Source organism: Anguilla rostrata, chromosome 11 (assembly GCF_018555375.3).
Source record: "Anguilla rostrata isolate EN2019 chromosome 11, ASM1855537v3, whole genome shotgun sequence".
NCBI classification, from domain to species: domain Eukaryota; kingdom Metazoa; phylum Chordata; class Actinopteri; order Anguilliformes; family Anguillidae; genus Anguilla; species Anguilla rostrata.
The window spans coordinates 38,629,702-38,643,622 of record NC_057943.1 but is presented as its reverse complement, the minus strand read 5'-3'; the positions used below and the strand labels follow the sequence as shown (position 1 = coordinate 38,643,622).

General features: G+C 44.3%; 1 protein-coding gene across 1 annotated transcript in view; it reads right to left on the bottom strand.

Moving 5' to 3' along the window:
• The window catches only part of ppardb (peroxisome proliferator-activated receptor delta b), a 31,488-nt gene extending 20,586 nt beyond the window's left edge, over positions 1–10,902 (bottom strand). Inside the window, exon 1 of the mRNA XM_064299951.1 lies at positions 10,464–10,902. The gene's annotated coding sequence lies outside the window, so the exon portion shown is untranslated. The remainder of the gene's footprint in view (positions 1–10,463) is intronic.
• Between the last annotated feature and the right edge of the window lie 3,019 nt (positions 10,903–13,921).

Here is a 13,921-nt window from a genome sequence, read left to right as displayed (position 1 = left end):
CTTCATTATTTACAAATGGTTCGTTTTTAGTGGCCATGTGTCCAAGCGTTCACCAATTAGGAGCCTATTGATTCAAACTCAAACTCAGGGCTGCTTAGCCCTCTTCATCCTCAATTATAGTTCCAGCGTGCTTTCTCTTCAGGTGCTTGTGCATCACTGTTGTGTTCCCATGCCACACAAGTTCAGTTTTTTTTAAATTCTTCAATGTAAAGTGCTCCCTTACTTTGGAAGATTTGAGTCGCACACAAGTTCACACCCGAAGAGCTGCCACCTCCGTCTCCGCCATCTTTCAAATGCATGTTCTCTCGAGGAAGTAAAGCAGCGACTACACGGTCAACATGCAGGACCTGTGTTCTATCCAGACCAACACGATTCTGTCCATTACGCTCTAAAAAAGACACAGCTATACAATTTGAAACACAGCCCTACTAAACTTTTAAAAATTTGATCAAACTAAACGATAAAAAAATTTGTCGCCATCAAATTTTCATTGTCGGTTTAGTCAACATCATCGGTTAGTTGCTGCAACCCTAAATGAAAGAAAAGGAAAATGAGAGAGAGAAAGGGAAAAAGAGGGAGAGGAAGGGAAAAGGAGGGAGAGAAAGAGAAAAGGAGGGAGAAAGGAAAAAGGAGAGAGAGAAAGGGAAAAAGAGGGAGAGGAAGGGAAAAGGAGGGAGAGAAAGAGAAAAGGAGGGAGAGAAAGGAAAAAGGAGAGAGAGAAATGGAAAAAGGAGAGAGAGAGAAAGGGAAAAGGAGAGAGAGAGAAAGGGAAAAAGGAGAGAGAGAAAGGGAAAAGGAGAGAGAGAGAAAGGGAAAAAGGAGGGGGAGAACATCACCCCTCAGGGCATGAAATTAACTTCTCACCCACAGGACAGAGTGGCTAGAGGATTCTAAAAACCACCAGTCATTTTCAGCATTTTACCAGCCACATCACCTTTTACAATACGACACAACCTGGGTGGTTAACCTGCCAAAGTGGCTGCTAGAGCAGAAAAGCTTACCAGCCACAATCAAAATTTACGCATGGGCGTAGGGTCTTTCATAACCTGCCACCCCCCCCCCACCACCACCACCACCACCCTTCCCTCATCCTGCCTCACCCCCCTCCTCCCCAGACACCAGACCGGCCTAATTAGCTTTCCCAGTACACAGCTAACTGAACAATTGGTAGGGCTGTCTGACACGCACTCTTGACACAGAGGTTTTACTTTCAGGGGTCAAACCCGTGTTAATCTGCGGATTTAGGCCAACGCTGCCTGTCGGAGGAAATTAGGAAAACAAAGAAGAGCTGGGGAGCGGCCGGTGTCCTCCAAACGGCCACGTCCGTGCTCCAGAGCGTGAGAGGTGCGTCAGCGTCCTCACAAGCCATGCGTGCTCGCGTGTGTGCGTCTGTCCTCACAAGCATGGTGCTGCGTGCACGCTGCGCGTCCTCACAGCAGGACTCAGCCCGAGCACTGATCACTACATAAACACGCACACACGCCACACACACTATATACACGCACACTACACACACACACACACGCCACACGCACCACACACATGCACACTGCACACACACACGCCACACACACTATATACACGCACACTACACACACACACACGCCACACGCACCACACACACGCACACGCCACACACACTATATACACGCACACTACACACACACACACACACGCCACACGCACACTGCACACTGCACACTGCACACACACACACACACACACACACACCAGACTCAAACATTTTTTCCCTTGCCTTTGTAAAAGCGATGCTCATGCACGCGCTATTGACCCTAACGACCTTCGGTGGTCACGGAAACCGCTGCGGGCTCACGCGAGAAAGAGACCTGCGTTCAGATCAAGTTAAACAGATGAACCATGTGGGCGCAAAACAAACACACGCTACACACAGAGACACAGTCTGCTCCGGCACTACAGAATGTGGTAGCATGAATGCTAGCGTACGCTCCGTGCTCCATAAAGACACACATTCACACATACTTTAGACTGACCAAGAACTGCACTCGAATATAAAGCAAAAGACACCGTGCTGTCCATTTTGCTTGAAATGGCCAATAAGGCTTCAAAACAGTAGCAAATAATTAAGTAATAAACGTGCCCCTCCGCACAGCGTACAGTCAGAATAAAAGGAGCAGCTTGGCTTTACATTACATTACATTACAGGCATTTAGCAGACGCTCTTATCCAGAGCGACTTACACAACTTTTTACATAGCACTTTACATTGTACCCATTTATACCGCTGGATATATACTGAAGCAATGCAGGTTAAGTACCTTGCTCAAGGGTACAACGGCAGTGTCCTTACCCGGGATTCGAATCTGCGACCTTTCGGTTACAAGCGCAGTTCCTTACCCACTGTGCCACACTCCGTCCTACTTTATAATCAAATGATCCCAGCGGGATCGCTTCACACCTCCACCTCAATACCCAAATCCTGTCCCAGATTCCGCGTCCAACTGACAATTCCCGTTCTCCGACGAGCAGCAGACCGGAGGACCTCGAACGCGCGAGCAAGCCTTCGGTCCAGCAGATCGGGTAATGCCAAATCTCAAAAGACCAAAAAACCGCCGATCTCGCAAATCTCACCAAATCGAGCTCGGGAAAAAATCTCCTCACGGCGTTCCTCCTCAGTCATGGGGCCGACGCAGCGACCGAAAACCAAAAACGGTCGGCGCTCGCACACAATCACCGTGACGACGTACTCAAATGCCAGTTTATTTGAAATGCAAACATCACGGGCCTAAAATATGAACTCAGGAAAGCACTCGTTATACATCTGTGAAAATAATGAAAAGACGGAGGACACCATTGCCCCTCTACTTCAGCTTGCGTTTTCGTGACATAGCCTATATCAGTAAAAAGGCTGTTTTTTTTACGCTTTTCTGCACTTTTCTCCCCAAAATTGGAATGGGAAACAGCCAACACCACACCTGCCACCGCCGCCGCCACCACAACACACATTCACAAAAACACGACGATGAGGTGTGAGACTAAAATAACCGACCTGTAACAGAGCAAGAGCGAATCCACCGGAGACGAAGCAAACGTACAACACACCAGCATAAATTACCACAGCACCGAAATGTCACACATGGAAACATACACTCACCGGCCACTTCATTAGGTCCACCTGCTCAACTGCAAACTGCAACCCGTTAACGCAAATATCTAATCATCCAATCACGTGGCAGTGACTCAATGCATTTAGGCATGTAGACATGGTCAAGACGATCTGCTGAAGTTCAAACCAAGCATCAGAATGGGGAAGGAAGATGATTTAAGTGACTTTGAATGTGGCATGGTTGTTGGTGCCAGACGGGCTGGTTTGAGTATTTCAGAAACTGCTGATCTACTGGGATTTTCACGCATAACCATCTCTAGGGTTTACAGAGAATGGTCCGAAAAAGAGAAAATATCCAGTGAGCGGCAGTTCTCTGGGAGAAAATGCCTTGTCGATGGCAGAGGTCAGAGGAGAATGGCCAGACTGGTTCGAGCTGATTGAAAGGCAACAGTAACTCAAATAACCACTCGTTACAACCGAGGTATGCAGAAGAGCATCTCCGAACGCACACCACGTCAAACCTTGAAGCAGATGGGCTACAGCAGCAGAAGACCACACCGGGTGCCACTCCTGTCACCTGATGAAGTGGCCGGTGAGTGTATATAAGTAACCTTCACATTTCGTGTGGAAAGGAAAAGAAGTGATGAAGAATCACTGGAATGTAATCAGCAGGAAGGAGGCTTCGTGGACACAGAGTTGGCAGACTTCAACAAGTGTGTCTGTCTGCGACGGGGGTTCTCCTGACATTAAGAAAAGGATTATGTAAACTTCCTGAAAGTATGGTGAAAAGAAGTTCAAAGCAGTCCACCAGACGATCAAAACTAAATTAGATAAACTTCTATCAATATTTTAGGGTGAACTGTTTCCTTTACCCAGTCAATCCCCTTGCAATAGTCTGGTATTAGTACAGTAAAATGAAAAGTAGAAAGCATTACACTCTGTAAACTGGCATGTGTATACATTGTATAGAACAACACATGAAAAATTAATCTAGACTTCGTTGTTTAGAGATAATTTGTTTATGAATTTTTATTCTTAAGTAATCAATGCAAAAAATTAAGTCAAAGTATTCAAACTTGAGCCAGCAAGTCTTTCTGATTACAAACCATTGTTAGTACTGATTCGAACGCTCAGTAGGTCTGGAAAGTAGATGTGGGTAGGCCAAAAGTGGAGTGAAAATGGACACCTAAATTTGTTCATGATGGTTCTCGTGTTTTTTTTCTCTCAAACGCATACCAACAGCCATTACTCCAAGGTCACAGTATGGGCGTCAAACGTCAGAAAGATCTGTGTGGTCAAGGTTGAAAAGGAGCTATTTCCCCCCCCAGAATTACCCAACAGTCGTAAGAAACCTGTTGGCAGTTTGGTCCCTCATTTTTAGTCTGTGTTCTCTTTAAACAACATCCAATCAAAATGCTGGATGCCGTCTTTTTAACACAACAGCCAATCACGGCATTGAATGGCAACGATAAATCAGAACTTGCATTTACTTGCAGTAGAGCACCCAGATTCGATTGCAGATCTCTAAATACACTGGATTTGTTGTGCACACGGTGTCTGTGAATTCAGGTCCTTTTAGGATCACTGATCAGAGCAGTCGTAGTAATAGAGGCTTTATAAAAGACACCATAAACACATCTTCCCTCAGTCTGAACCAACGGTTTCAGTGGAGTGGTGTTATCATGCAAATCTTTTCATCTTCTCCTTTCTACTGGAACTTTTCTGAAAGATGGTTTGTGTTTTTGTTTTCTCAAAAGCATACCAATGGTCTTTACTCCTAGGTTACATTATGGGTGTCAAATATCAGAAAGATCTGAGAGGTCAAAATTGGAAAGGAGCCATTTGTCCCCATAATTACCCTATTTCAGCCCTGGAAGAAAGCAACGTTGTTATTACGATGGAAATTTGCTTTCATCAAATTGACACAATTTCAGAGAGTTCAAGCAAAACATCTATTTAGCCAGGGCTACTACATTACATTACATTACATTACAGGCATTTAGCAGACGCTCTTATCCAGAGTCACTTGCACAACTTTCACATAGCATTTTACATTGCATCCATTTATACAGCTGGATGTGTACTGAGGCAATGCAGGTTAAGTCCCTTGCTCAAGGGTACAACAGCAGTGTCGTAGCGGGGACTTGAACCTGCAACCTTTAGGTTACAAGCCCAGTTCCTTACCCGCTGTGCTACACTGCCGCCCACACGCCCTACTGGGGGGCCCATCCTGTTAACGGCACTGTTCGAGCTCATGGATGGGCCCCTCAGTCTGCCAATGAATCCAGGCTGTGCCTGTGCCGATTGGCCAGCAGTCGCTCGGGGCGACACACCATTTGCCCAATCAGTCCGCAGGGTTGGCAGCGTCTCACCGGGCATCAGAAACCGCCGGCGGTCAGTGTGGTGCCCACAAACCCGCCTGTTACGCAGCACACGAGGAGTCTTCCTCCGACTCGGGTCTGTGTGAGCCGGACTTGCGAACTGCGGGGTGGTACGAGGCAGCCGCTCACCTCGCTTTCTTTTAGGACGGCACGTGCTCGTCCACCCTCTACCAAATCGACGGCAATGAGAGCCGACAAAACGGTGATTTGCCACAAAAAAAAAGAGGGGGGGCGCATGCTTTGAAAAAAATACATTTAAAAAATGAAATGCTGTTCAGTGTGTTCTTTACAGCTCTGAGGGGGGCTGTGTGTTTGTGGATGTGTGTGTGACAGTTCTGATCACCCACACCCAATATACAACCTGGTGCACTTATACCCAACGTAGATACCTGAGCAAATGAAAGTATTATAATTGGTTCAAGCTTTCAATCCTGTGTGAGGTCACAAATATATGATTAGAATGTTCTTAATTGAACATTCTAATGCTGATGTAACAATCACTGCTGGTGATAGAAAGCAATGGAGTTCTAGAATACTGAAGAAAAAACAACTCTTCAGAGGGTTAACACCTGACAGGAGCTGGCCAATCAGATGGCCTGGAATGAGAGCAAAGGCAGTGTTCCTGGCCCACGCCCTCAGGTGAGACAGACAGGTAGTGCTGCGCTCGTCACGAGACGCTGAATGAGGCAGGGATCCAGGGAGCCAGTGAGACAGGTTACAGGAGGTGCCGGGCGTTCCGGCACAGCCCATGTGTAGGCTGCTGCTCTAGGGAGCAGGCCCGCGCTTCATCCCCGTCTGCTTCCCCAAAAGGGACAGGGACCACCCCCCATGGGTGATTTATGCCTGCACGACAGCCAGGCCAACACTCGCTTTCATTAGAGTTAGCAGCCTACCACAAACCACTGAAAGGGGGTCCAAAACACATGTGCACACACACTGTTACTCACACACAGACACACACGGACACACACACGCAGACACACAAGCATGCACGCATACACACTCTCACTCACACACACACACACACACACACACAGTTACTCACACACAGACACAGCCACACACACACATGCACGCATACACACTCCCACACACACACACTGTTACTCACACACAGACACACTCTTACTCACACACACACACACAGTTACTCTCACACAGACACACACACACACATTGTTACTCACTCACACACACACACACACACACACACACACACGTCCAGTACACGCAAAGCTGAGCCACCAGAAAAATGAGAAAGCAAACCTCACAGCAGGCATTCAGGAGTCACATGACCACTCCGACCAGCTCTCTGCTGGGGGCTTACCGGAGCTTTTTATAGACATTTTGCAGCAGCAAACAGGATCTAAACACAAGAGGCTCCTGGGAGTATTTAACTCACCGTACGTTCAAATTCTTCCCAGGGTGCCGAGCGGCTACTCAAGCAGCACGACTGGCCTGGACCAAATATTCAGCTGACTGCAGGGTCACTGCTGTATAAAGCCCAACAAACACTTATATTTGCTTTTATAATAACTCTTAAAGAGTTGCAGAAATTCTGACATTTCCAGACCAGCGAACCAGGTCTGCTTGAAAAATGGCTGGACAGAATTCACCCTTAAAGCCCATTGGATAACGCAGAGTTAGGCTTCCCACTATTGGTGGACGGCGTGGCCAATGACAGAACCCACACCCGAGCCACTGAAAGCACTCACAAATGTCACCTCTTCCACATTAGGGAGGCAGATACAGGACTGACGGTTCCCCATGGTGACTGTGTCACTCGATCGGTGCCTAGAAACACCCGATTCACCAACTGAATCACATGTTGGAGTGCGGACAGGAAAGACCGTTGGCTTTGTGTCACTGTCCACAGCTGAGTCATCCTTTTCAACCTGTATCAACAGAGGCTGAATTAATTAGGCATCAAATGGGATGACTCAACTCTTTTCATGAAGCTGAATAGATGAGCGAGAGAGGGAGAGAGAGAGAGAGCTCCGCCCCTAGTAACCAGGAGAGTTCCTCCTTGCATGAGTGTCTTGTAAAAGGAAATGCGATCTTGTTGTGAGGTCTACTGCAGATTTCAGACACAGACTGCAGAAAAAATTACGGACAATGTCACTGTGATGTCACCCATTGACTGTCCAATGGCTCCTGAAAAGCGCTTTGAAACCACTGAAGTCCTGCCATGTTTGAGCCAGAGACCGCAGAGCAGTGAAAAGGGGGGACCCTTATATGGGCATGAAGCCCGGACTGGGTCTGGGTGGGTCACTAAGCCTGCAAGATCCCTGATTCGTCCACAAAATCTTAGAATGTCGTCCAAATGACACGGCAACTTAAAATCGGCACACCAGCAGACATCAGACAAAATTTAAAAAACACCTATTGAGACTGCACGCTCTTGAGAGAAAAAAATGACTGACTTCGTATTTTCACCATATTGGTACCAGTACTGAAACGGGTGACTGAAAGACCTATACTGGAGCCAATCGCACTGGTGCTAGTGAGCTATGTCTCTCAACAAGACCAGGAAGTGAGCTTCAAAAATGAAGCCCGTTTTTTTTTTTTTTACCACTTTTGGTGTCAAACCAGCTGGCCGCTCTGCACAACAGTCTCCAGCAGAGGATTCCCTGTCACACACAAGGACTCAGGAAGCTGACCACAGCCCTTTTTCACACCCGTGTGACCTGGACAGGATATACTGAGTTAGCTGGCTAACTGCACTAAAACCCGGAACTCTCCCAAATCTAGGAACATGGACTTCACCGTTTCGTGAAGTGAAATAGCTCCCTGAAGATCAAAGGAACTCTGCGGCTTACAGCAGCCAGTCAGAACAATACGATACGCAGTGCAGAAAGGGGTAAACTACCAGCTGCTCTGGGGATCACGCTGCCTGAACCAGCGACGTGCTCTCCATCAGAGTTCCCCAAGGAGACAGAGATCACAGCACTCAACAGAGCCTGAAAACGAGCCAGTAAAAAACAATTCCCTCTCCAAAGGAATGTGGTTATGGCAAAATTCTGAAGACTCAACAGCCCCTCTCACTATTGACCAATCAGCTCAGCGAGTCTGGGTGACATCAGCTTTAGGAATGAATCAAATGCCACTTTCCAGTAGTTAGGCTAAATCAAAAATAGACCTTTTGAAGAATGTCAGAGAAGGCAAAATAATTATTGATACCATTCCACACTGCAATTCTGCTGAGTAAAACAAGTCAAATACTCTGGCAAGCTACATGTCAATATCTAACCTTTTTTTCCCCCAAAAGCGAGTTAACATAGGACTGGTTTTTGTTGTGTCATTTTTCTCCACAACATATTAACCAGCTGAAATTAAACTTTCATACATGTCAAAAATGACTAAAAACAGAATTAAACAGAACTACTAACAAACAACATCATTACACAAGAATCGTCTTCAAAATCACGGAGCTTGACATGTCAAAGGGACGCACCACGCCGACAGAACGAGACAAACCGAAAGATGTGCTTATTTTTGCAGGGTGCGTCATCAGTAATATACTTCCTTGATTGACTCATGACACTAAGGTTTCGGCCAAGTTCAAGAGAACAGCCCTTTCAAGTGCGCGATACAGGAGCGCCATCCTCCAAACACGCAAGGACACATCTGAAACCCACAGTTCTAACGGCAAGCAACTCAAGTCTGTTCAGTTAGGACTCGGATGAGAACCAACCGGGGCAGTCTGTGCATGTGCAGTTTCTATCTTTCAACCGTCACTGGTCTCATCTGCTTTATCTTGGAGACAGAAAGGTGCGATTCGTAAGAATAAAAAATGAAAGTGAAGTTATTTCTAACTTACTCTTCTTAAACCGAATACAGATCACAGTTCTAATGAATACGGTAAGAGAGACATGCCAGCACCAGTGAAATTGACTTAACTGTGGTAATAAATGCAAAATACCGCAAATGCAAAATAAACAGCATCTACACACAACTAAAAACTATGGAATACCAAAAATAAAATATAAACACACCAATTATTATGCAATAGGGAATGGGAATGCATTCAACAAGCAATCATTTTGTAGACGCTCTTGTCTAAACCAATGCATAATTTAGAGGGTCATGGCATGATGATCAATAAAGTGCGTAAAATCTATATCATCAAAAGAGCATGTTACAAATCAGTCATACTGACTCGCTCATAACTTAGAGTATAATACATGGTTCATACTGAACGACTTCCAGTATAAATTAGGCGATATTAGTGAATAACTTGTTTCGAATCAACTGCCGGGTAGAAAATTGCATAACGGTTAGCTTGCTACAACTTGTGGCTTTTAACATATGCGAAAGGGACGGATGACTGACAAGCGAGCGAGATAGCAAAGTTAACCAGATTAGCTAGCCAGCTAGCAACAACAGTGATGGAATTAGCCATCCCGGGCATGCAGCTAGGATAGCTATCAAAAATTACTCCAGACACTCACTAGATAAGTTAGGTAGACTAACTTGCTTGGCAACGGTATATGTCTAGCTAGGCCTGTCATTATTATTCAGTCCAATAAATAGCTGTATATTCATTAAATAGCCTCACTCGCGTGTACCTGTGAAGTTTCGTTTTCACTTTCCAGAGAACAGTTATTGTTCAAGTTCAATTATTGCTTGCTAGCTAGCTACCTATTGAACGTTAGCAGCTATCAAGAGCTGCATCCAACGAATCCTTGCCTGTTCGGCCCCGTCCAGTTCATAGCGTTAGCCATCAGTTAGCCATTGTTTGGTAGCTAGCTAGTCATTGACAAAGTGACAAAGTAAGCTATCTACTAAACATTAGCCATGTACTGATATCCATGTTATCGCAGTATTGGTTTCATTTTACTCCACACAATCTTATAACCCTACAGTACAAAATGAACAGGACAAGCTTGTTAGTCAGCTGGCTATCGATAGCTAGCAACTAGCTATCCAGCTTTTAGCTAGTGTTCTTTTAACCAGACACTAGCTAGTTCAATTTCAAATGCCAGTCAGAGTGCTTACCTTCTCTCCTTGGTTCTGAAAAGTTCCCGAAGTGTGACGCGTTGTTTCTGTTCAATGTGTTATCCACCAGCTTATTTTCGCAAAATGAATGAATGATAAACACTTAGGATACAATTAGACCTAACGTTAGATAGCTATCACTGTTCCCCTTATTAAAAATCCAACTCACTCCTCGTCTCTTCTCGCTCGCCGAGATTTTCCACGTTTAGATTTTACTCACAGATTCACAGCTTTATTAAAATACTCCGCTCAGCGCAGCCCTACATGTACCAGTGTACTAGTTGTTCACATACAGTAACAATTTGAGGGAAGCGTAAACTTTTATTCGTAATTGTAGTTCTCCCTAACCCATTACAACCCACAGTCTGCTTTCCCGTCAGAAATCCTAGCTACCGCTGTTTGTCCAGTGTATTTGTCACAGGAGCTGACGCAGAGCAAGGCACGTAAAAGCGAGGCGTTACGTAGTTAGCAGTGAGCTGGTGTTGTAGTCTCTTATGTCACAGTAGCGTGCAGAGATTCAGAGTTTACAGCTCGATAGAAGTCTACCTGCCCCCTAATTTATTTACTAATATATTTTGTTTATTTGTATGGGTTTGTAACTTTTAGATTGATAATGTTGATTGTTCCGTTTTTGTACAGTTCTTTGTTTCTTGGAGAATTTCTTCAAGAATGACAAAACACTAATTTAATTTAGAAGTGGAGAAAACTTGAAATCGGTGTCTCACTGTAGGCAACGCGTTATAGCAAAGCGCCGCACTCGATAAAAATTGCACGAATTGATCAGTAAATACAATAATTTGTGTTATAGGCTAATATTATATGGTTGATTTCACGATGCAGCTCGTAGTGATCATTAATTTGATGTGGGCCAATGTTCCTACCCACTCCGAGGTTAATTAAATCATTGAATTTAAACAATGGCTGTCTAAATATCCACGTCGCGTCGCAGATATTTACTGTGAATTATGTAGGCCATCTAATGTAAAGGATGATCAGGTCGTCTTTTTAAGTGACGGCACCTACACCAGGGACTTTTGAGTTTTATTTGCTCCAGGGGAAGAGTGCCCCCTACTGACCCACTAACATCAATTCAAGCATCAGCCTCGTTTTTCCATGTCTGCCAACAGCAGTCTTAACCAATCCCAACCCTGCGTAGCTACTGCGCTATTAGCGTTTTCAAGCTCCATGTTTTGATGAATACATTTGTGTAATTTTGCATGTAAAAGATGTTTTTCGATTTTATATATCACATCTGCAATATTTTACCACTACTAGGTTCTGTTGGTTTGATAAATTTACACACCATAATCTACAAATATATATTAAAAACCTATAAAAATTTCTTATTAAAGTAACTAAAAACAATGGCTTGATTCAAAACATTTCTTAAACAATGTGCAAATCAATAATTGCCAAAGGCATTTGCACTTCTAGAAAGGGTAAGGGTGGGTTTGTTTCATAATGTATTTTCCGAAACCACATGCCCCACATAGAATAAATTAAACCGTATGAAAACACTTCTCACATATTGAGACCCTATGGCAACTCCTGTGAAAACACGGCACATTTCTGGTCAACAAAATACCTTTAATGAGAAGAACCTGCTGTACAAACAGACGAGGTGGTAACCCTCGATGAGGAAAGGCATACAGAAAACAGGCCAGTTCCTTTGGATGTGCAGCTGTCATCTACGCACACTTACTAAAGGATATCATTTTTCTTACAGACACAAAGGAAGAAAGATTGATTATTATGAATTACATTCTGCTGTAACTGTTTCTGTATTTGTTGTTTAGCTTGCTGCATTAATACAGTTGACATGGGTTTATAAGCTTCCAACCAAAAAAAGCTTTAGGTGACATACGGATCTGCTGGATATTATATTGGCATATAGGAAGGTCCAACATACTCTGTTACACGCAGGACCTGATATACATTTGCTCAGGAAAGACCAACGCTCTCCATTTGCTACAGTTTTTGGTTTATTTGGTTGCAATGGAGCTGTACAGCCAGCAGGTGTCAATGTTCACCCAGGTTTGCTTCCACACAACGGTCGTATTTTATGTAGCATTAGAGGCGAGACTTTGCCATCAAATTGACCATTTACAAGGCTCTCCATTGTTGCTTTCACAGCCCTGTGAAAGAAAGCCAGTGATTCATTTCAAAAATAATTTTCGCACCCTCCCCATTTTAGTGTGCCAAGAGGAGCCGGGACTCAAAGCTAAAGTCTTGTTTTTCTCTGTGTGTTTGGAAAGTCTGTTCTGTGTGAGAGGTAGTGTGATTATACGCATGTATGTAGCTGTATGAGCAAAATGTTTAGACATGTTTGCTTGCAAGTTCAATTCACATTTAGTTGTTCCAGTAAACTTACCGAAACACAAAGATCTGACAAAACTGCAGCTTCAAAAGTAGAATTGCACATCTCTACACCAGAGACACGCTGTCTGTGCCTCCACATTCCCAGCTCAGAATGCGTGCTTCATGTGCAGCTGAAATTAGACTTAAACACGGAGCTTCATGCCAAAAGTGCGAGCTGGCAGTGCAAACAGGAAGTGAGCGCGACCGCAAGGCCTGTGACGTCCCCATGAGAGAGCAAGTTTCTCGCTCTTAAAGATCTGACATGACTTCAGAAATACCAGCCTTTCCAGCAACATTATTCATTATTTTATAAGAAATCACTCACCAGAGCCGTTAGTGAGCCAGCACTAGTCAGTCGCCCATTTTAAATACAAATACAGAGCTTTACAAATATAGCAGATACTGTGTCTTATCTTTATGCTGCACTGTGGCTTTCTTTCTGCATTGAATCCCACTGAGGTGAAATGTGTTCCTTATGTGATGCAAGACAGGTGCTATGTGATGAAAGACAGGTATATGTTTTAAGGACACAGTCCTGGTTATGGCCATGGCACATAGTGAGGCAGCTGGTTTGGGAGGCAAAGAAAAATCCAAGGGCCAGGTGGAGATCTACAAAACTTGTTCTCCTCCGGAGGACACAAAGTCTCCAAAACCATAAGATTATACCTCCACATAAAGGGACTTTTCTGGAAAAGTTGCCAGAAAAAGTCTCTTGAAAGATACCAAGAAAAACAAGCATCTGGAGTTTGCTAAATGGCTAAATGGAGTTTGCTAAATAGACTTTCAACTGGAACTAGTTATTATGCTCCGATGAGACCAAAATGAAGTTTCTGGCCATGTACATCAGAGGTGGGTTTAACATCATAACTTATGTTAAAATGAATTTCTTGCCTATAGTGAAATATGGTGGTGGACTTTTGGGGTTGTTGGGTTGGTTTGCATCATTTGGTCATGGGGCTGTCATTGAGGTCAGTGGAATTAAGAACTCCAGCAAATGCCAAGACAGTTCAGTCAAAAACCTGGAGAACCAGGTCAAAGGTGCCCCTAGTATTTTCAGTAATTTTAACTTCTCATGTTATTCATGCAAAGAGAGAGTGCAA